The sequence below is a fragment of the Myxocyprinus asiaticus genome, chromosome 24 (assembly GCF_019703515.2).
Source record: "Myxocyprinus asiaticus isolate MX2 ecotype Aquarium Trade chromosome 24, UBuf_Myxa_2, whole genome shotgun sequence".
Classification (NCBI taxonomy): Eukaryota; Metazoa; Chordata; class Actinopteri; order Cypriniformes; family Catostomidae; genus Myxocyprinus; species Myxocyprinus asiaticus.
In genome coordinates, this window is record NC_059367.1 from 6,360,327 (window position 1) to 6,382,780 (window position 22,454).

General features: G+C 37.3%; 1 protein-coding gene across 1 annotated transcript in view; it reads left to right on the forward strand.

Moving 5' to 3' along the window:
- Positions 1–937: 937 nt before the first annotated feature.
- Positions 938–22,454, forward strand: part of LOC127415028 (coiled-coil domain-containing protein 120-like) — a 58,629-nt gene continuing 37,112 nt past the window's right edge. The window contains exon 1 of the mRNA XM_051653493.1: positions 938–1,207. The gene's annotated coding sequence lies outside the window, so the exon portion shown is untranslated. The remainder of the gene's footprint in view (positions 1,208–22,454) is intronic.

The following is a 22,454-nucleotide window of genomic DNA, read 5'->3' on the forward strand; positions in this document are numbered from 1 at the left end:
CATGGTTGTGTAGTAATTGTTTATTACATCGGTATATAAGCCATCCTTTACATGTGAATAGAAATTCTCTGTTTCAAGCCAATTGGTTTGCAAATGAAGGCACAGCTTTGTCCCTCAGGGAATCCGAAGGTAGCTGAAACATAGTCTCAGTTTTCAACAGCTAGATTACCAAGAGGCTGCTGCTTTCCTTTCTTTCAAACATCTTTGAAATCTCAAGAGCTAGTGAAGTCATGACTGATTGACAAAAAAGCCTGTGATAAGCATAACTAGGCTACATTCGAGAAATACAAACATAGTATGAAAAAAAATTATTACAAATATTTAAAATCACTGCAGTGTTTTTTAATTTAATTTATTTATTTATCTATTTTAATTAATTAATTAATTAATTAATCTATTTTTATTTATTTATCTATTTTTATTTATTTATTTATTTTTAATGCCTAAATTGCAGCAATGTTAACACTAAAAAACGTTTAATGCATGCTCAACACTAATACTACCGTGGGTCAGGGACGAGAATTGACGATGAATTTACGTGGGAAAAACAAACAAGATAAACTCTAAAGTTTAAATCTCCGCACCGCACATGAATTTACGACTTTTTACTACGGCGAAGGGTTTTTTGTTACCTCATAAATATTAATTTTGCCATTCGGACGTTGTTTGGCAATTTTCCTGAAGCGTCCCGTTACGTAATCTAATTAATTATTTATGACCCCAGCCTTCACAGCGGTAAGATTCGCTGATTCGTCCGCTGACAAGCGCTAATTTACATACGCCCGCCTTTCAGCCAATTACTTAGGTGTAACGGACGACGGTCACGTTACTTAATTAATATTAATGAACCATGCCTTCAACATAGTAGGATTCGTATGCGGTCCACCCCTGTGTGTGAATATGGTTCGTTCCGCTTTAGATCAGAGCGCAAGCCAGCGACGTGAAGTAACTTTGAATGGCTTAACAGTGCATCGCACGCTTATTATACAAAACGCAATACTTTTTCCGATTTAACTTAGTCAGTGCGATTATTTCATTATTGTCAGCGGCTCTTAGTAGTGTGCTGCACTGTGAAATGAAGCAATGCTGTTGCCTGCTTTACCTGCTCTGATAAGGATAACTACCAGACTGATGTGTTTTACACCGCAAGGACTGACTTCCCTTTAAACTCTTACAGGACATTAGGACTAAGCATTTTATTTTACAGGTAAGTATTTAATTTAATCTCAGTTAGGTTATTTTATGTCTTGCTTAGAATATTCTCAGATGCATGACACTAACAAAAAGGTTATTTATTTATTTATTTATTTTTTATATTTATCTTAGTAGTACAATGGTATTCTTTGAATGACTTTTGAGTACCATGTAAATATCATGGTACATGATTATGGTAATCATTCAGTAACATAATGTAGCTACCCTGGGAAGCCTTGTTGACTTTTCTTGGACAAGTATGTTCCTCAAGTTGCATAAATGTAAAATGATAAATCAGAGTACCATGGTTTACTACCATCTAAACTATCACTGTACCATGGTACCACCAAAGTACTTTTTGTAAGGGGACTAGGGAGCACTTATACTGTATTGTGCATCAGAATTTATTATTGCTGCTTTCCTCACTCAAATCTCACTGTACTTGCATTTTATAGCATAGAGAGGGGTTAGTATGTTTTTAAGGTACTGTTTAATGACAGTGCTCTGTTTGCATGGGCATTAGCTCCGGTCCGGATACATCTGTGCAGAATCCTCCTTCTTTAGGATGCTAGACTTCCCAAAATCCAGGATATGATGACAGTTTTATTATTTAATTTATCAGGTGGCCGGTCCTTAACAGGTTATGGCGAGGAGACTCGATGTATTTCGTAGCTGCTGGACACACAAGCCAGTACTAACAAGACCTCATGGGACTTCACACTGACCATTTTTGAGTCGTAGTACGTGGGCATTTGCTTTCAAGGTGATGATTTTGATGCTGAAAGCCTCTGTTTGGTTAGCCTGACGTTGGTGAACTGGTGGACTTCCTTTCCTATTTATTAAGGAAAATAATTAATAGTCTGTTAAACGTTAGACTGTCAGTCTTTTGTGAATATTGATCAAGTGACATGCTTATCAAAAAGCTGATTTTGCAAGAAAATTGACATTTACATTGAGCAACACTGACATGACGTCACAATCACGTATTGTTTTCTTTCGTTTTGGGTTATGGTTGGTGCATTGTCTTGTTCTATTATGGCACAGATTGGTTGTTATAGATCAAGTCACAATGGGCCAAATCCAACAGACTAGTCAGTTATGTTAAACTGTATTACTTTACTCTCAGTTTAAGCTTTACTGTAGGATGTTCAAAGCTCCATGAAATAAATACTGTACTTCTTTAGAATTTCTATGTCTATAAGGTATCACTCTAGGCACACACACACACGCACACACAAAAATCCACCTTAGAAGTTTGAATTCACTGTATGTTTGCCTGGATGGTCACTTGGACAAGTTTATTGTTCCTTCGAGGGAGATTAAGTGTTTAGAGAGCTACCTAGAAACCAGCCCCCACACTCCTCCAAGCCTGACTCCAAACACACACACATATATATGCACTCAAACAAACTTATAACTTCTAGAGTCAAGGAATACCCTGTTTATAATATATATATATATATATATATATATATATATATATATATATATACACACACTACCGGTCAAAAGTTTTGAAACACTTACTCATTCTTTATTATAATTTTTTCACATTTTAGAATAATAGTAAAGTCATCAAAACTATGGAATAACATAAATGGAACTATGGGAATTATGTTGTGACTAAACAAAACCCAAAATAAATCAAAACTGTGTTATATTTTATCATCTTCAAAGTAGTCACCCTCTGCCTAGAATTTGCAGACATGTACTCTTGACATTTTCTCAACCAACTTCTTGAGGTATCACCCTGGGATGCTTTTTAAACAGTATTGAAGGAGTTCCCATCTATGCTGGGCACTTATTGGCTGCTTTTCTTTATTATTTGGTCCAAGTCATAAATTACAATTTTTTTTTTTTTAATTAAATGTTAGTTTTATAATGAAATAAATTAATATGGTGGCACAATTATATTTTTGTCTACAAAACTAATTTCAAACATTTAAGCATACACCTTCAGATCAAAAGATTTTTAAGATCATGAGAAACATTTCAGTCAAGTGTTTCAAAACTTTTGACCGGTAGTGTGTGTGTATATATATATATATATATATATATATATATATATATATATATATATATATATATATATATATATATATATATATATAAACCTGATCCAATGCCTTAAGTCATCATAATCAAACAGGTTAATGATCAGAGAAAGCAATGACATAGAGGAACAAGGTTATGTTCTATTAAACTTCCTGTTGACTTCCTCACTTTAAGCAAATGTTGTTCAACTGAATCAGTGATGTAGTATGAGCTCAGGAAGAATTTGATTAAAGACTTAAAGATTTATCTGACCCCATAACCTAAAAACAGATAATGAAAATAACCGATGTTGTCAACATTGGATTACATACACCATGCCACATCAGATCCACTTTATTTTTTATTTGTTAGTGACGCTTCCAATAGCAAGCATCACTATTACTGTTGCTCATACTTACAGTAAGAACAAACCCTCTAACTTCAACACATAACTCATGTCCATTTGTGCTACAGACATGAATGATACAGTACCTCAAATCATGCGGCTTAAGTAGAGGTGTGCTATTACTTTTCTAAGCGATTAGTCATACGATTTTCATTGAAGGAGGTACGTGAGCCATAACTAAAGACTAGAATAGAGACTAAAGATCCCGTCATACTTCATCTGAAATCAAACAATGAACGGGTGTGACGTAATAATACAAAAAAAAGAGTTAGTTTTTGAGGTAGTTTCGGTGATTTGTAAAAGCTTGCCAGCATGAACTTTCAGGAAGACTTAGTACGGGCTGCTAATCACCTTCGTACTGCCATTGGTCCACATCATCGGAATGTGTGACATGGAGCTCCACCTACTTTGGGTCGACAGCTAATTTTGTTATGTTGTTCAATCGGTCAAGATCAGTCAACATGAACACACCGGCTTGCAGAGTTATTAGCAAGCTGGTGCAAATTTACCTACATCTGTACAATCATTCGCGTAGAGACATTTTCCAAGAACATGTCATGCTATTTTTTGTTTTTTGTTTAGATAGTATACAAAAGGAATCAAATCTAATAAAATATTCTTAAATGCCCAGTCACTCTTTTGTTTGTTATGCTGCTTCACTCATATGCCATCAACACTCGAAAGCCATTTGTATATGCCTCTCTTATCATCATTCTTTTCCCTGGATTCTGCCCATTAACACTCTTTTATACACCCATCTTTGCAGTAGTATCGGTGTCATCATTAAATATAATAACAGTGTGTAACCGCCGCATTTTATGGTCACGTATAGTGTGTTAACACATTAGGGTCATGAATTCAAAATGTAAACAAAACAAATGACACATTATCTACTGCATATATATTACTTTAAATCATCGTAGAGTGGTTAAAGCAACTTATTTAACTGATCTTTCGTGAATTCTACTTATAGAATAAGGCATGAAGTCATTGATAACAAATTTTAATGTCACAGTGGTTAAGGTTTTACATGTAGTCTTTTGATTTCTCATATTTAAATGCTCCTCTAAACGCCTCCTCCAGCGGTGTGGCCGGTGTCTGAATGTTCGCAAACAGTATACCGTTGTACACACCTTCTTCAAAAATTCAACTCTGTCTCATTATGATGTTATATGATTTTTCCTAAGTTTAAACCCAAAGCCAAACCTAAACCTAACCTTTATTTTAATAGGAAAATAACTTTTGTACCACGGAAGAAAGAAAAAATGAGTGTTTGGAACATACATCAGTCATTTGTGTTGCATAAATAAATACATATGGAATGAGTGACCAGATTTGTTCACAGACGTTTTCATTTTCAAAATAAAGTGTTGGATAGGAGGCTAGCTGTATTGTATTGACCTAAAACTATGTTTTGTTGATTGGTTGGTCTCTATGGGAATAAATAGAGCCATCTCATAAGAATTTTTACGAGCTGTCATTAGACTACATTGGAAAATGTGAAAATCTAGTTAAACTTAATATTGTTGATATTGAGTTTTGCCCCATTTCCACGCCATTTTTTCTGAGCCCATCAGCACGTGTCAAGATACCATGTGTTCCACAAACAGCTGTGTGATCCCCACCTCAGCTGGGGTTTATGAGTATATGTCAGAATGCCACAACAACAGTGTCGGACTCCAGTTCCATACCTATCATAATCAGCTGCTCACATGGTCACCACCAAATGTGACAAACATAAGTGACATCGCAGTTGGGCCTGAATCCAGCAACCACATGTCTACTACTGAATCAACTGATGGATTTAATGACATGCTCTCGTGATTTTATGTTTCCGTCATAAATGGTTCCGCCCAAATTAGTCGCTCAAAGAAAGCCAAAAGGAGGTGGTTTTGTCCAGTTGTTGAGTTCTTTTGCTGTTGTTATTTGGCTTTATATGTGATAATGTTTGTTTATTATTTTATTGATATTTTGCATTGCTTAGATTATTGGAATTGGTCCATAAGCATACCCATTTTGTTGATTTATCCAATGATAATGCACATTTTCTTTTTTCAAACATTTTGTTGGCGATCTGACTTTATTGATTTTCACCTGGAAGTCAAAACAACTGGCAAATTTTTTTATGAACGTACACTACAGGATGCATCTAAGCCATATGTTGGGTAAAGAATATCATAGAGACTTGGGGGCTTTCTTGACCTAGGCCAGTAAGTAACCTACCAGAACGCTCTAGCAACCACATAGTGACCTGCTAAAAAACACTCAGAACACTCTAGCTTCATGGCTGCAACTTTTGTATTGCCAAGCACCACTTACATTTTCTTCAAAAAATTTTAACATCTAGTTTCAGTTGCTATATTTAAAATAAAAAATTAATAAACACACACTGAGTACTTTATTAGGAATACTTGCTGCTGTAGCCCATCCACCTCAAGGTTCGACATTTTGTGCATTCTGAGATGCTATCGAGTGCAACAGTGCCATGCCCACTTTTTCAGGCATCTGGGTTCTGGAAGTATTTTCCCCATTCATTTCTTCCATAGACTTTTTATAAAGTTCTTTATAAAAGAGCTGTAAGCCATGAACCACACCAACAAGCTCCGAGGAGTATCACAACATCACAAACTTTGTTTTGAGGCAAAATATTATTTGAAAATCAGACATAAAGACAAAGGTACAAGACTGTGTACTTACCGTCTTTCATGAGGGCACAAACTAAAATCCCATTAAACATTGCAAATGATGTCATTGAATAAAAAACGATGGGAATATATAAAACTGTTGAGTTTAGGTTGTTGATTATAATTATAGAAACAATATATTTTATGTTTATTGCAAAAAATTCAGAAATGTACAAATATATAAGTAGTTTAAGGGTGAAGGGAGACCGACTCGATTACGTAATTCACAGTGCGTCATGGGAGTGGGTGGTCGCTCTGAGGCGCGTTTCGTGGGTTTCGTTTGCCGTGGTTCTCTGATTGGTGGATCTTTCTCTGCTGGACCATGGGTAATGTAGTTGTTTACCATGAATTCCGCTATCAAACATGATTTTTAAACAATGAAGTTGAAATAACAGATGGCTTCAACAGAAGCATTTACCGGCGAGGAACAACTTCGTAGCTCACGGTAGGTCTGTCTTTAAAGTTTTATAAGTAATCATTGAAAATCATTTAAGCAGTGGAATAAATTAATGGGATTTTTACTTCTGGAACCAGACTGTTGCAATCTATTCTGATCACTACGATTGTACAGAGTGGTTATCTGAATTACCGTAGCCTTTCTGCCAGCTCAAACCAGTCTTTCCGTTATCTGTTGACTCCTCTCATCAACAAAGCGTTTCCATCTGCAGAACTCTGCTCACTGGATGTTTTTTTGTTTTTGGCATCATTCTGAGTAAACTCTAGAGACTGTTGTGTATGAAAATCCCAGGAGATCAGCAGTTACAGAAATACTCAAACCAGCCCGTCTGGCACCAATCATCATGCCAAAGTCGAAATCACTGAGATCAAATTTCTTTCCCCATTTTGATGTTTGATGTGAACATTAACTGAAGCCCCTGACCTGCATCTGCTGATTTTACTTTGCTTTCTAGATTTTGATATCTGGTTTGTCCAAATTGTACGGTACATAATATACCAAGAATGAAATCACATTACATATAGATGTCATATTAGAACACATATCTTAAAGGATGGAAGTTTATGCAAATGACCTGACACCACAAAACAGAATGTTAAAAGGTGATGTCATTTTCATGCCATGTGGGACATTCCCCAAGTATAAATTACCATACTATATAACTTACTATGTACACATTTTGTAACATCTATCAGTATATTATTTAGAGGCAAAGGCCAACTGTTAATCTGTGCTTGTGACTCTTAAAAAAATAGCTGTTTGGCAGACAGGGGTGAAATGAGTTTTCTTGACTTAAATTAGTTTGTCCTCTCAACATAAACACTTTGTGTAGAAATAACCTAGTTGAATTGGATGAACCCAACAAAATTAGAAGTATCAATGTAAAGTCAAGTCAACCTTTATTTATAGAGCACATTTAAAAACAACAGAAGTTGACCCAAAGTGCTTTACAGAACAAACAAATAAATAAACAATGACAGAGTTATATATATATATATATATAAAACATAATACAAATAAATAAATAAATACCTTTAAGTACAGCATCATGTATTTACCTATTTCAACCTATTCAAGGACCTATTCAAAAGCTACACAATAAAAATATGTTTTCAAAGAAGATTTAAAAATGGGTAATGAAGAAGCTGACCTCACATGGAAAGGGAGACTGTTCCAGAGATTAGGACCTACCACAGAAAAGGCACGATCGCCCTTAGATCTATAGCAACAACGAGGAACCCTCAAAAGAAGTTGATCTGAAGACCTGAGCACTCTGGTGGGGGAGTAAGGGAGGAGAAGGTCACTAATATATTAGAGCGTGAGACTGGATAGTGCCTTATAAAGCAGAATTTTAAAATCTGCCCTGAATTTCACAGGAAGCCAGTGTAGAGACACTTAAACGGGATATGTGATCCCTCTTTCTTGACGCTGTTGAAAGCCTAGATGCCGCATTTTGAACCAGCTGTAGGCGGGATAACGTAGTTTTAGGGAGACCAATGTACAATGAGTTATGGTAGTCTAACCTTGATTAAATTAGTGAGTGGATTACAATTTCCTGGTCCTTATTGGAAAGAAAATGTTTTACTTTAGATCTCAGGTGGAAAAAGCTACCCTTGACAATAGCACTGACCTGCTTATTGAAAAGTAATGATGAGCCTAAAATCACTCCAAGACTCCTTACATGATCTTGTACATTCGATGACAGAGGACCTAACTGGGCAACCAGGCCAATAAATGAGGACATGGAGGAACCTAAAATCAGAACTTCGGTTTGCTTTAATTTAATTGTAAAAAATTGCGTGCCAGCCAATGTTTAATATCTTTGAAGCAATTTAGGGTGTTCTCAAATGAACACTTCTTGCCTACGCACACTGGGAAATAAAATTGAGAATCGTCAGCAGAACAGTGATAAGATATGCTGTACTTCTGAAAAATTGAGCTCAGAGGAAGCATATACAAGGAAAATAGTAAGGGTCCTGAAATCGATCCTTGAGGGACACTACATAATAATTGAGCTGACGTAGAAGAAAAATGTCCTAAATTTATATAACGTCCTATCGTTTAGATAAGAGGCAAACCACTGGAGGACTATACCTTGGATGCCAGCCATACACAAGATGATTGAGAAGGATATTATGGTCGATAGTGTCAAACGTGGCACTGAGGTCTAATAAAACTAAGACAACTGGTGAACCTGAATCCATGGAGAGAAAAATATAATTAGTTACCTTCAGCAATGCAGATTCGGTGCTGTGCAAGGGTCTGAAGCCAGACTGAAATGTGTCTAAAATGTTAAATGTATTTAGATAGGAGTAGAGATGAGAATAATTAACTCTCCAAAATCTTGGAAATAAAGAGCAGTTTGGAGATTGGTCTAAAATTGTTGTGTATTGCCGGACCCAAAAAATTTTTTTAACAAAGGATGTAGAATTGCATGTTTAAAACTACTTGGAACAATTCCACTTGCTTTACTGCTCTTTGATGTTACACACCTTTAAAATGTCAAAAGAGATCTGAAGCTTGTCTGTTTTCCACTTGCACTCTGCTTTTCTACACTTGTCTGAGAGCGCGGGTGACATAATTTAGCCAAGACTGTGAAACACCCTTAACTCTCCTTGGCTTAAGCAGAGCGACATTATCAAGAGTAAAAGTACAAGATTTATTGAAAGCTATAGAAGGCAGAATATCCTTAATGATCCACCAACACGACCCGAATTCAAAGTCCACGTGCTCCAGCCCCACTGGACATGGACGATGGACAGGCAATCAAGCAGGCCATTCAAGACTGCACGTAACAGTCCCTGCGAAGACCATCGTTGAGTACAGCAGTGTTTATTTACTTTGAGGTAATCCAGTCAAACGAGAGGATGACATGGAGATAAAAGTGTAGAGAGAAGGGCTCGAGTTGGTCTGGTGAAGGTGTAGCATAGATTCCAAACAAACTAAAAAAGTCAATAGTCCATAAAATTATCCATAAAAGAGAAGCATAAAACTCGATTACCTGAGTTTGCTCCTTCAAAAGACCACTAAACAAAAGCATCTAAAAACATCAAAAGAAGTCGGAGTGGAGGCCTGGTTAGCTCAGTGAGTATTGACGCTGACTGCCACCCCTGGAGTCGGAAGTTCAAATCCAGGGTGTGCTAAGTGACTCCAGCCAGGTCTTCTAAGCAAACAAATTGGCCCGGTTGCTAGGGAGGGTAGAGTCACATGGGGTAACCTCCCCATGGTCGCAATTAGTGGTTCTCGCTCTCAATGGGTGCGTTGTAATTTGTGCGTGGATCGCGGAGAATAGCATGTGCCTCCACATGCTGGGAGTCTCTGTGGTGTCATGCACAGCGAGCCACGTGATAAGATGTGCGGATTGACTGTCTCAGAAGCGGAAGCAACTGAGACTTGTCCTCCGCCACCCGGATTGAAGTGAGTAACCACGCCACCACGAGGACCTACTAAGTAGTGGGAATTGGGCATTCCAAATTGGGGAGAAAAGGGGATAAAAAAAATAAAATAAAAAAAGAAGCTGGAGAGCAGTGGCAGACAGACTCGACCGGAATGTAATTCAAATAAATCTCTCTTATTTATATATGTGCTATCTAGTGAAAGTTAATGTTAGCATGCTAAATACAGGCTGCTGGTTAGAAGAACTACAGAGTGTAGCTTAGTAACTATGCTTTGGTTAGCACAGCATGTGCTCAACAAAGCAAGCAATTAATTTCTTGTGCAATATCTACCTGTCCTCTTTGTTAGCTCAAGCTCCACTCTTCTCCATAATGGTAACCCCCAAAAATTCCAACATAATGAAACATTAAACACTAACAAGTATCCCCCTTTATATTCATATTGTACAAAAATGCATAAAATTACATTTAATTTTAACATTTACTCTCCCTCTTGAGTCCCATGCAAAGCATGCTGGGAAATTGAAATCCCCTGCCCAGTTTCATCAATGCTACTTTAACACCACAAAAAAAGTAATTCACGTAGTCCCTACTCAAATGGGTTAAGTAAACTTTCATTTCATAAATTTAATTAGAGCGCAATGAAATCAAGTAGTGACAAAATGTTCTAGAACTGTGTTGCTTTAGTTCATATTAAGTAAATTGAACAAGCTGCAAAAATAAATTTGAGTGTGTGACAAAATTGTGAAAATATAATGATGTCTTATGCATGATTGAGATGCAGATAAAAAGACATCACATGATCTGAATTTTGACCAAAACCAAAATTTGCTTGTCAGACCGTCCTTATAATCTTGAGGTCATTGTCTGGCCCAGCATATACTTCCTCTTTAGATTACTGTAATTTAACATTGTTGACTGTTCAGTCATATACTGCAGTATAACTGTCAACAGCACTGCTGGACAGGGCCGTTTTCACCTTTGCACCTATTCAACATCACAGTTAAATGATAATTTCTCTGTAGTTTTGTGTTTGGCGGGTGGAGTAGCGTACTGTATGTACGGCGCTTAACAAAAGTGCTGACGGCCGTAGTCCAGCTCAAACCAGAAAGATCACAATGTGCACAATTAACCAACCGGCTCTATGATTCACAGTCAGAATGTTTTCATGGCCAAATAAAGAGGATAACAGGCTTATCGTGAAGAAAATGAGTGTGAATCAGGGTGAGCAGTATGACTAAAATCTTTTGTCACAGTATGAGTAATTTTATGTCACAGTTTCAGTACATACTGTACCACAATATAGTTATTTTTGGCAGAACATTCAACAAAAAATTTTTAGATGTTATATATGCATGAAATAATAACAGTTAAAATGAATGGTACTTCATCTTATTTGATTATGTTCTTATTTGGAGATGTATTTGATGGACACACAAACCAAAAGATTATTCACAATCTGATTGTACAGATCACGTTAATAACCTACATTTTTGCAAAAACAATTTTTACGTGGCTCGTTGTACATGTCGCGACAGTTTCCTGGTGAAATGAACACTAGAGGTGCTACAACAACAATTAATTTTATTGACTTCTACACAAACCACAGGTGAATGGCAGATTATAAGTTAATAAACACTTAATTTCCACCCTGTTCCTCACACAGTGCTATACAATGTAATCTAAACACTTTTACTATAGTGTATGACTTGTAAGGCTTAAAGTTTGCATTACATAAACCCGATTTACAAGCTTGTTCAACCGTGATCAAATTGAATGGTAGCTCAACTGATAGAGCGTTGCACTTGCACAGCAAAGGACCAGGGTATGAGTCATGAAGAGCACACAAGTCGACAAAAAAAAAAAAAGCGTAGTTGCTTTTGTGTTTTTTTTTTTTTCACATTTACTTTTTATGAAACTATCGGTTAGGTTTAAGATTTAGGGTAGGGAGGTTAGTTTTATACATTTAAAACTTGATAGAGCATTAAATTTAAAAACCTCATCTGTTTGGAAGAACAATTAACTCGCTTTTAGCACTGTCTATTCTGTATTCGGTCCTCTGTGACACAGTTTGCAGAGAATTCTGTTTTTTTCTACACACACATACACACACAAACATACAAAATCCTTCCCGCTGGCTTTAAATATTTAAATCAGATTCAAATTTGCATCCGTATGATTCCAGCTGCTTGGTGCTGTTTAAATGAGCCCACTCTCTTTAAAGCTTGTGTGCATCTCTTTGAGGTTAACGCCTGCCTCCTAATTATCCCATTTGTTCAATGCCCTTTCATTTCTCTCCTTCTGGATATATTCTACTCTTCTCAAATGTCTCTGTCATTTTCTTTAAAGCATCCCAAAATCTTTTCAATAAACACTCACTGAGCACTTTATAAGGAACACCAATACTCCTACTTATTCATGTGATTATCTAATCAGCCAATTGTGCAGCAGCAGTGCAGTGCATAAAATCAACCATCAGAATGGGGAAAAAATGCGATCTCAGTGATTTCGACCATGGCATGAATGTTGGTGCCAGGTGGGCTGGTTTGAGTATTTCTGTAACTGCTGATCTACTGGGATTTTCAAGCACAACAGTCTCTAGATTTTACTCAGAATTGTGCCAAAAAACAAAAAAACATCCAGTGAGCGGCAGTTCTGTAGATGGAAACACCCTTGTTGATGAGAGAGGTCAATGGAGAATGGCTAGACTGGTTCAAGCTGACAGAAAGACTACGGTAACTCAGATAACCACTCTGTACAAATGTAATGAGCAGAATATAAAACATGTCGAAACTTTAGGTGGACTATTGCTCATACTTAGAAAAAAAAAAAAAAACATAAGTATTAAACTTTGGCGTTCCACACTGTTTGTGCTACAGACATGAATGATACCTCAGATTGTGTGGTGATCAGACTAATGCCTGGCAGACAAAAAAACAGACTGATCACACTGAATTCTGCAACAATAGGTCGAAAGTGTTGTTGCTGAAATTGGTCTGTGCCTACCGAAATTCAAATCACTGCCTTAGTGGCCAAAGCTGGAAGTGTTGTTGAATGTATGGGCACTTACGTGTCAATTTGTCCACAGAGTTGCGCCAAAAGCGAGTTGTTTTTGTCATTACAAATTATATAATACAGTTAACAAAAATCCATATTTTATTAACTGTATCCCCTAACCCAATCCCCAACTCTCTAACCATCAGTGGAGTAAAAATGTTATTTTAGAGCGAAAATGCAACCTATGTTACTTCCTGGTTTTCTCAGGACTAGAAACTGTGTCTTCAAGGTTGCTTGCATAACGCGCTAGAGGGAAATGTATTCAAACTTCAGTGGATGCAAAAATTCCTGATGGGGGATTGCGCTTTTAGTAATTCAGCTGAATGGGGTTCACTGGAAAAAAAACGATTTTCAAGACAAGTATTTTTTACTTGTTTTCCTGCAAAATTATTTCAACTATTTATTTACTTGTCAAGCAAAATGGGATAAGATATTAAGTCTTGTTTTAAGATAAATCTGACAAAATTTAGTGAACTTTAGACTTAAAAAAAAAAAACCTGCCAATGGGGTAAGCAAAAAAAAAAAAAAAAAAAACAACTTGTTTTTCTTTTGAATTAAGTTGATTTTTCTTACCCCATTGCAAACAGATTTTTCTTGTTTTAAGCATAAATCTCACTAAATTTGATTAGATTTATCTCAAAATAAGACTTAAAATCGTATGCCAGTTTGCTTGTCAAGTAAATAAGTCATGTTTTAAGAATGTTTAGATATTTTTACTGGAAAACAAGACAAAAATACTTGTCTTAAAAATTTTTTTTGCACTGTTGATTTCGGGGCACATGAACTTTTGGAACCAACAAATTGATTTCCCATCTGATCATGTTGAATAAAACAAGCAAAAAATGGTGTAGACCTACTTTGAAGGAAGAACTCGAGCCATATTTAGGGACCAGCATATCATAGAGACTTGGGCCAATAAGTAACTACCTAGCAACCACATAGCAATGTCCTAAAAACACTCAGAACACATTAGCAACCGCATATCAACGGCATAGCAAGCACCCACAACACCCTAGCATGTGGCGGTGAGTTTAGCACGAGCTAGCATCACTCACATTTTCTTCAGATATGTTTTATTTAATTTTTGAAACACTTAACTTTTACAGTTATTGTTATGTTTCCTTTTAAAGCTACTTGTTGCTATAGTAGTTGTTGTCTTAAACATTCTCTTTTCTACCTGCTTTGATTAATCACTCAGATGTTCAGAAGTGACTTCAAAGGCTTAAAAGAAAGTCATACATTTCCTTCAGGCATCAGAAGCCCATAAAAAACCCCCCCCCCCCCACACCATCTGATTTCAAGCAGCTTCTACATTCTGAACCACTGTTATGAAACCCTGAATTAGACTATTGATGTTTCAGAACGATTTGTGAATCCCTGTGTGGTCTTTGAGTACCACAGCAGTTGAATGCTCTCAACAATTTACCACAATTGCCTAAATCGACTCTTTGAAGGCCATTATCCTTGTGTTGTTATATTGAATGTTTGTTTAATATGATGCTTGGCTCTGAATCAGTGTGGATCAGACTGCAGGGCTGTTGTTGTTGAAGATGTCTCCAGTGTTGTGGTATCGCTATAACATGCTGCCAGTTGGTAGTTTGATGTTGCACACTCTCAGCCCTGTGTAGCTGCATATGTTGTCCAGATGTACAGGTACCTGACTTAAAAGACTTTCATGTTGGGGGCCTGGGTAGCTCAGTGGTAAAAGTTGCTGGCTACCACCCCTGGAGTAGAGGGACGGTAGAGTCACATGGGGTAACATCCTCATGGTCGCTATAATGTGGTTTGTTCATGGTGGGGCACATGGTGAGTTGGGCGTGGATGGCTTGAAGTCTCCACATGCGCTATATCTTCGTGGCAACGCGCTCAACAAACCACGTGATAAGATGTGCGCGTCAACGGTCTCAGACGCTGAGGCAGCTGGGATTCGTCCTCTGCCTCCTGGATTGAGGCGAATCACTACGCCACCACGAGGACCTAACAGCACATTGAGAACTGGGCATTCGAAATTGGGAGAAAAAAAAGACTTTCATGTATAGAAAGGTCTTTGGATGTGAGATAAATGAGCCACATATCGCCCGTAGGGTTAACAAAAGTCTTGTGATTATGTATACAGTGAAATCAGTCGGGGGTGTTTTTAACATGGTGCATTTGTGGTTGTTTGTTTTACAAGTATGTTGGAAAAAAGCACTCCTTGCTCTGGTGGATAATAATCTGGAAAGTAAATGGATGTAGAATATTTTGTTATTCTTGGCCTGTATTCACATAAAATCATAAGGCTAAAAGTAGCTTCTAACATGGAAATTTAGAAGCAAATAGGGGTGTCACTCCTAATTTTAGGACTCCTAAAATTTTCATCTAAGAGTAATTCATGAATAAGTTTAATGCTAAAAGTAGCTCCTAAACCCACAACAGCTTAGAAGTCCTTCTGAGGGTGACAGTGAAGCTCACATGAGTTGCCGTGGTTGAGGACACGCAACAGGAACGAGCAAACTGACAATGGCAAGCAACGAGCCTTACACTGTAAGTTGATCAGCTAATGTATACATTTGCAATGTTTTTATTGTTTGCAAATTATAAACCAGCTCATGTGGACTGTTGTCAATGTTAGACAGATGTATTGCTGGCTTCCATGGCTGCACCTTGCTGTGTTTGCCCGCTAACTTGTTTCAAATCTGGCAACCCGGGGTGTCGAAATACTAAATGGAAATGGGCAGTGGGTGGGATCACACAGGCCAAAACACAAACAGAAATTCTGGCCTAGAATGGACATTTCAAAGTGGAATATACTGGCTGTAGCATTGTTTTCGGAGAAGCCAATATTTCAAATTAGCATGTTTCCTAAATCTCTGATAACTTATTATGATAATTTTATGCTTTAGTGCAGTATATATATTACATATTTCTCCTTTAGAAAGAACTTTAAAAGCATATTAAGACACCTGCTTTCTGTTAAACTGTATTTGTTGCGCTGTGCCTTAGGGTTTATGCCGATAGACGATGATCTCGGGGATCGATGATGGTCAGAGTGATTGCCAATAGCTGATGCCTTTGACGATGTCAAGACGATATTTGGCTCGTTTTCCCATTAATGTATTAAATTATTATTACTATTATTAGGCTATTATTATTATCAAATTAATATTACAAATAATTTGCCCGTAGACACACAGACACACGCTTGAAGAAACACACTTTATTATATTATTAAGAACAGATGACAGAAAAGCTGTCTATGCACATGTATGACATGCTGTTTGTATGGAGGCGTGCAGTCTCGTGGAACACGCGCATGTAAAAGGTTCTCACTCTTTCTTTGTTTCTGTCTTCTGAATTTTTTTTGTGCAAGAACAGTATTGTGTATGAGTGCTGCAAATGACCTCAGACATCTCAGCTCAGGAGGTGCTTTGAGTTCAGTTCACTTTATTTCCACAGAGCAGTTCACTGTGAACGCAACTCTGCAGCCTATAGCCTACATCTGTGATTAAAACATAAAATAATATAAAAACACGTTCACCTTGAACCATGATTTATATTTCATTGATTACTATTATCATCATATAATTATTATTATTATTATTTTACATTTATAATTGTTTTATGTCTTCATTTGTGTAAGTAATTTTCCGCCTGCTTGTTTAGACGGATACTAGTCTGATGGTAAATGGAAAGGTGGTTACTTATATATTATTTTTTTGATCACATCATTATCTTAATTGCTTTTTCGTTTCGTTTGGAGTGCAGTTTGAATTTAGAAATGTAATTGATTTAAGTTTTTCATTTTTTAAATAAATTAATTACATTTTCATTGCAAAATCACTAAAGCAAGAATATTCACCGATCCCTCAACCCGGGGGTTGGCGGTGTAATTGGATATTGCGATATATATATATCATGAAGGAGGGAACAAAACAAATTTATTCACACACTTGATGTATTTTTCCGGACAACGAAATATCCAACCGGCAGGGGCGGTACTAGGGTCAGTGGACATTCGGGGCTTAGCCCAGACCTCTGTGGATATGGGGCCATCCTTTGAAATATCAGAATATAAAACACTTTATAATAAAAACCTGAATACATCTATGATGAGTCATTTATATAGTAAACTTAAAAAGTCTCACTAACTTTTGCCTCAGATATGCTCGAAGATCAGAAATTGCATGCTTTTAACACCTATACTCTAAAACGCAATTTTAAAAAAACACTATTTTGTCCCTTTCGACTTTCCGTAGTTTGACACATTCTGTATGGCTGTATACCTTTTTCAATGATTTGTCGGGTGCTTAAGTTAATTTATAAGAAAGCAAGTTGTAAATGGGCTAAATTGGCACTAAAGATGAAAAATAATATCTAGATCGCCTTATGTTTGCTATGTTTATTGCATTGTGTCTTAATAAAGAATTTTGCTAAACATGCAAATGTTCTGGCTCTTGACTTTAAAGTTAGAAATTCCTCGAATACATCTGTATATATTACTCCTTGTTTTCAGGGTTATATATCTAAATATTTGATACTTAATGCATCTGGATGGACCAACTCAACAGTTTCCAAGACATATAGCTGCAATCACATACCGCAAGCTCTCTTCTTGCATGAGTACACAAAGGCCACATGAAAGCTGGAAAGCAGCTGCTGACAAGACACCTCATGGGTACTGAATTGAGTCTGTATTTGGTGTTATTAATACCGTAGAAAGACAGGAATCATTCATTTATCCACAGTATATTACCTTAACTTTAAAATGTAATGTTAAAATAATACAATTTAATATGCTTTCATATCAACTTGATACCCAAGCACTGGTACTTATGACGTCACTACAAAAAGATGATCAAAACATTCAGGGCTTTACGGAAAACATTCGTGGCTTAAGCTCCGGTAGCCCAGCCCTGGAGCCGCCCATGCTGACCGGTAGAGAATGCACAGATGAAGTAGGCTGAAGCCATTTTTTCAAAAAGTTGAACAACACACATTTTAATTGCACTTAATTTTTTTCCAGTTTCATTTTAAGTTTTAGTTAAAATAAATAAAAAATAAAGTTCAAAGTTTGAAATCAACCCCCCCCCCAGTTTAATTACATAAAATGTTTTAATTAAAATCAGATGCATTTCTGATTTTTTTATACATTTCTCTCGACTGCATGAAGATATTAATTTGCTTTCTCAAGTCACTAGCTTTAAATATGCAACTTAGCTGGCTAACGAATGCAAAAACGTGACCTAATCTTCGCATAAACTAATGCAAATAGATGGTAATAGATGGTAAAAATCATGACATTTAAACATTTAAGTAGGACTTGCATGTATTTTTGTCACATCGTTCTAACAACTTGAGGTTAGCTTTAATTTTAGCGTCTTCTCAGCTTTGTCGGCAAACATACTACTGTTCTCTACTAATGCAGCATCTAGTCAACAAATTAATTACTTTATAATAATGACAACGTGTACTGTAGTGTACTGTATACATACCTTTATGTTGTTGATGTTTTAAATCCACATCTGAAGTGTTCCGCTCCATGCAGAGTGTAGTCTCACATGTCAAAGCAAACATCACAAGGCATCAGTGAAGCGATAGTTTTTATTTTGCCTCTAGAAGCCGCTCTCATACTGTATAACGACAGCGGACCCTTCCCAGCTGCTCCAGCACCGGACGCAACAGGGAAAAACTATCGGTGTAGATTTTTGCCACTAACCGAAAGTTCCAGAAATCTGTTATCGGTGCCGATTAATCGGCAAAACCGATATATCGGTCGACCTCTAGTAAAAATATCTACTGGATGTCATTCTAACGTTCAACATTTTAGCAACATATTGCAGATTAGCAAACTCTCCAAAAGTTACATCTTCCAAGAGGAAAACATACTTAGTAGACGGCTTGGCCACATATATATCCTCCCTTGCGGGCCGTTCACACAAGACATGTATTATTAGTCCGTCTACACTGCTTTTTATAATTGTTTCTCAATGTAAACGTGCTAGATAGATATCTTTTATAGTTATGAACCTCACTGTCTCACTGCTTTTTCAGTGCCTCGCCATGAGCGGTGTTTTTACGACACTGTGTCAACTTAAAAGTCAACTTTAAAAAAACGCATCTCATGACACCTGCATTTTGTTCCATTTGTTAGACTGTGTCTGATGTTGTGTATCAATGACCCCATACTGAAATTATTTGTGGCAAATTTGCAGTTCACCGAAACATTTGACTAAAAGGATGAATATGAATATAACCTCAGGCATAAATGACGGCCATTTTTGACCACTTTTAATGCAAACGAATAAACTGCATTATGATATCTGCATCCAAAGGGAATATTACAGTGCCCAGATGCACATGGCTCTGGATCAGCAGAATTGGCCCATCAAATGCTGTGCTCAGGTTCTCGAAGTAACTTGTCACCTTCTGTAACTCTACAGTACCCTCCAGCCTTTTTAACGTCTTATTTCCAGTCTGTAAAGAGTGAATGTGATGCTTGCATTTGGTTCGGGTGGAGATGATGAAATGGTGGGAGCTGGGTCATATGTTGGGGCCATCTGCTGTCTGCAGCTGCTCTGACTCCTCTCAGCTGGAGCTGTTGTTGCTGCCAGTCAGAGGAACTGTGTTCTCCACCCAGACTGCTGAGCCGAGACATTCAAGGGTGGAGGCAGACAGATCTTTGGGTTACTGCGAGGAATAGCAGAGAGCATCAAGGTGTGAACTTGCAACATGATCACACGGGAAGTCGACATGTTGTTTCAAAGAGTTCCAGTATCCTAGGAATGGCCACATATGCTGATTCACTGACAATCACCATCTCCCATCAGACATTTTTGCATCTGCTCCAGTGTGTTTACCTTCCCTTGTTGCGCACCTGGAAGCGCATTGCGTCAGCAGCGTGGAAGACCCTGGTAATTGCGTTTACATAATCAGACGAGCACGATTCGGAAGTTGCATTTCCCCCTCTAACATTACATTTGTACTCCACTGATGGTTAGGTTTAGGTTTGGGGTTTGGATTGGGGGTATAGTTTATAAAATATGTATTCCTCTTCACTGTTTTCCTACAGCCTGAAAAGCTGAAAAACAACATGCTTCTCAACTTGCTTTTGGTGCCTCTCTGTGGACATTTCACCTGGAAAATGGAGCTCATTTGTGCCCATACACCATACAACACTTACCACTTTGGACACTAGGGGTAGTTTTTTGAATTTCGTTTATCACACGCCGATTTTAGCTATAGAAAATCAGCCTACTGCTCCTGATTTCACTGTGAGATCAGTCTGGAACTTGTGTTTCCTGGACAGTAACAACATTAAATGTCGAGCAAAAAGAGACTTTTAAGTTTCCTGCTTCTCAGATTTGTCTCCTGAGAAAAAGACCCCAGTAATCTCACGTCTCCTTTAGAGTTTCAGCGCAACATCATTTTCTTAGTATTTTTTGTCTTGTTTTCCTGTAAACTATCTAAACATCCTTAAAACAAGATCAATTTACTTGAAGCAAACTTTTGTAAGAGAAAACAATTGTCTCAACCTGTGCTCAGATTTACCAATATAGCAAAAGCAAAAGTCAGAGTTCTATATGAACTCAAACATTTCTCATCAAATTCTTCCATGGTCGAACATTGACTCATTTACAGTCTGTTTTCATTTCTCCTCCTAACATGTTTTAGCAGATTCATTTGAGACAAGATTGGTATTTAAATGAACCATGAACCAGCTGAGAACTCCATTAGGTCTTGTGAGTGATGAAAGAGCAACATCTGAATCCCTTAAAAGCAAATCAGCAGTTGTAACCTCATGGTGCGTGGTGTAGTTGAGTTCAGTGGCCTGTGTTTCCTTCATCAGCTGTGCCAAAAGTTCAGAATGACTGAAAGGTTCATTGACATTACCTGACTGGCACATAAAGGCCAAGACCTGATCTATCTGTAAAGCAGAAACAAATAACTGCAGACCTCATGGGATTTGGAAGGTACTTTGCTTTCTTTTCATGGTTCTTTTTCATCTTCATTGTGGTGGACACTCCCAGTCTCTTGAGATTAAATGTAGTCACTAGTTCTTTGAATCTAGTTTCGAAGAGACTTGCTGCCCATTAAACATAGAAACATGCAGTCAAGCCAGTGTGTCTAGCAATTTACTGTGTACACACCACATGTCCTCAGAAGTAAAACCAAAGGCAAGCAGATTTTGAAGGAGGCACATTTATGCTTTTGATTCCATTGTTCTGAAGTTGTGCAGTATAAATCTGTGCATCAGTGGAAAAAAGACTGGAATTTCATTGGTTCCATCTTGTTTAAAGGTAAAGTATGTAATTTTATTGATGTTAAAATACTTTTTCCTATCCCTGCTCAAAATGCAGAGACAAACCATTAAGAGGTTGAATCCCCTGAAAATTGTAAACATAGTGCCATAGAGCCACAATCAAAACACTTATGTTTGTTTGAGCAGCCCGATCAGCCTGACATGGCAACATTGTCCCAACCAGTAGTTTGAGTTTGAGGCAGGAGCGTCTGGCAGACGGTGGGAATGTTTTGGAAAATTGTTTTGTAAACAGTTATTATTTTTGCAATTCCATTTGCTGATGCTAGCGATGCAGAAATGACACAGTTAAGCTTAAAGAAACCTGTTGTTTGAATAACGTCTTTGGTTTAAAAGTTATCCATTATGCAGTTACTTGATTCTCTACCATTAAATAACATACTTGGTTTACCAAGTTTACTCTGTCTTTCTCAAAAGAGGAATGGTTGTTTTGGTTATTTTAGTGATGTTTTGGCAATTTGGTTGAAGTGGAAACCTCAAAATCTCTAGGAATATGTTGTAAACAGAGACTTCCATTTCTGCCCCATTCTGTTTTGATCTCATTGCTTTGTGTATTTTAAGTTGTTATAAAGGGATTGTTCACCTACAAATGAAAATTCTGAATCATTTAATCTCCTTCATGTAATTCCAAACATGTTTGACTTTCTTCCGTGGAACACAAAAGGAGATGTAAGACAGAATGACATCCTGCAGTCCATCTATCCACCTTCTAAAGCTTCTTGTCCTATGCAGGGTCACGGTTAGGGCTGGAGCCTATCCCAGCTGTCTCAGGCCGAAGGCAGGGAAACACCCTGGACAGGTGGCCAGTCCATCACAGGGCAACACACACAGACATACACATTCACACTCTCACTCACACCTACAGGCAATTTAGGGTCTCCAATTAACTTAACCTGAATGTCTTTTGTGGACTAGGGCTGAAACGATTAGA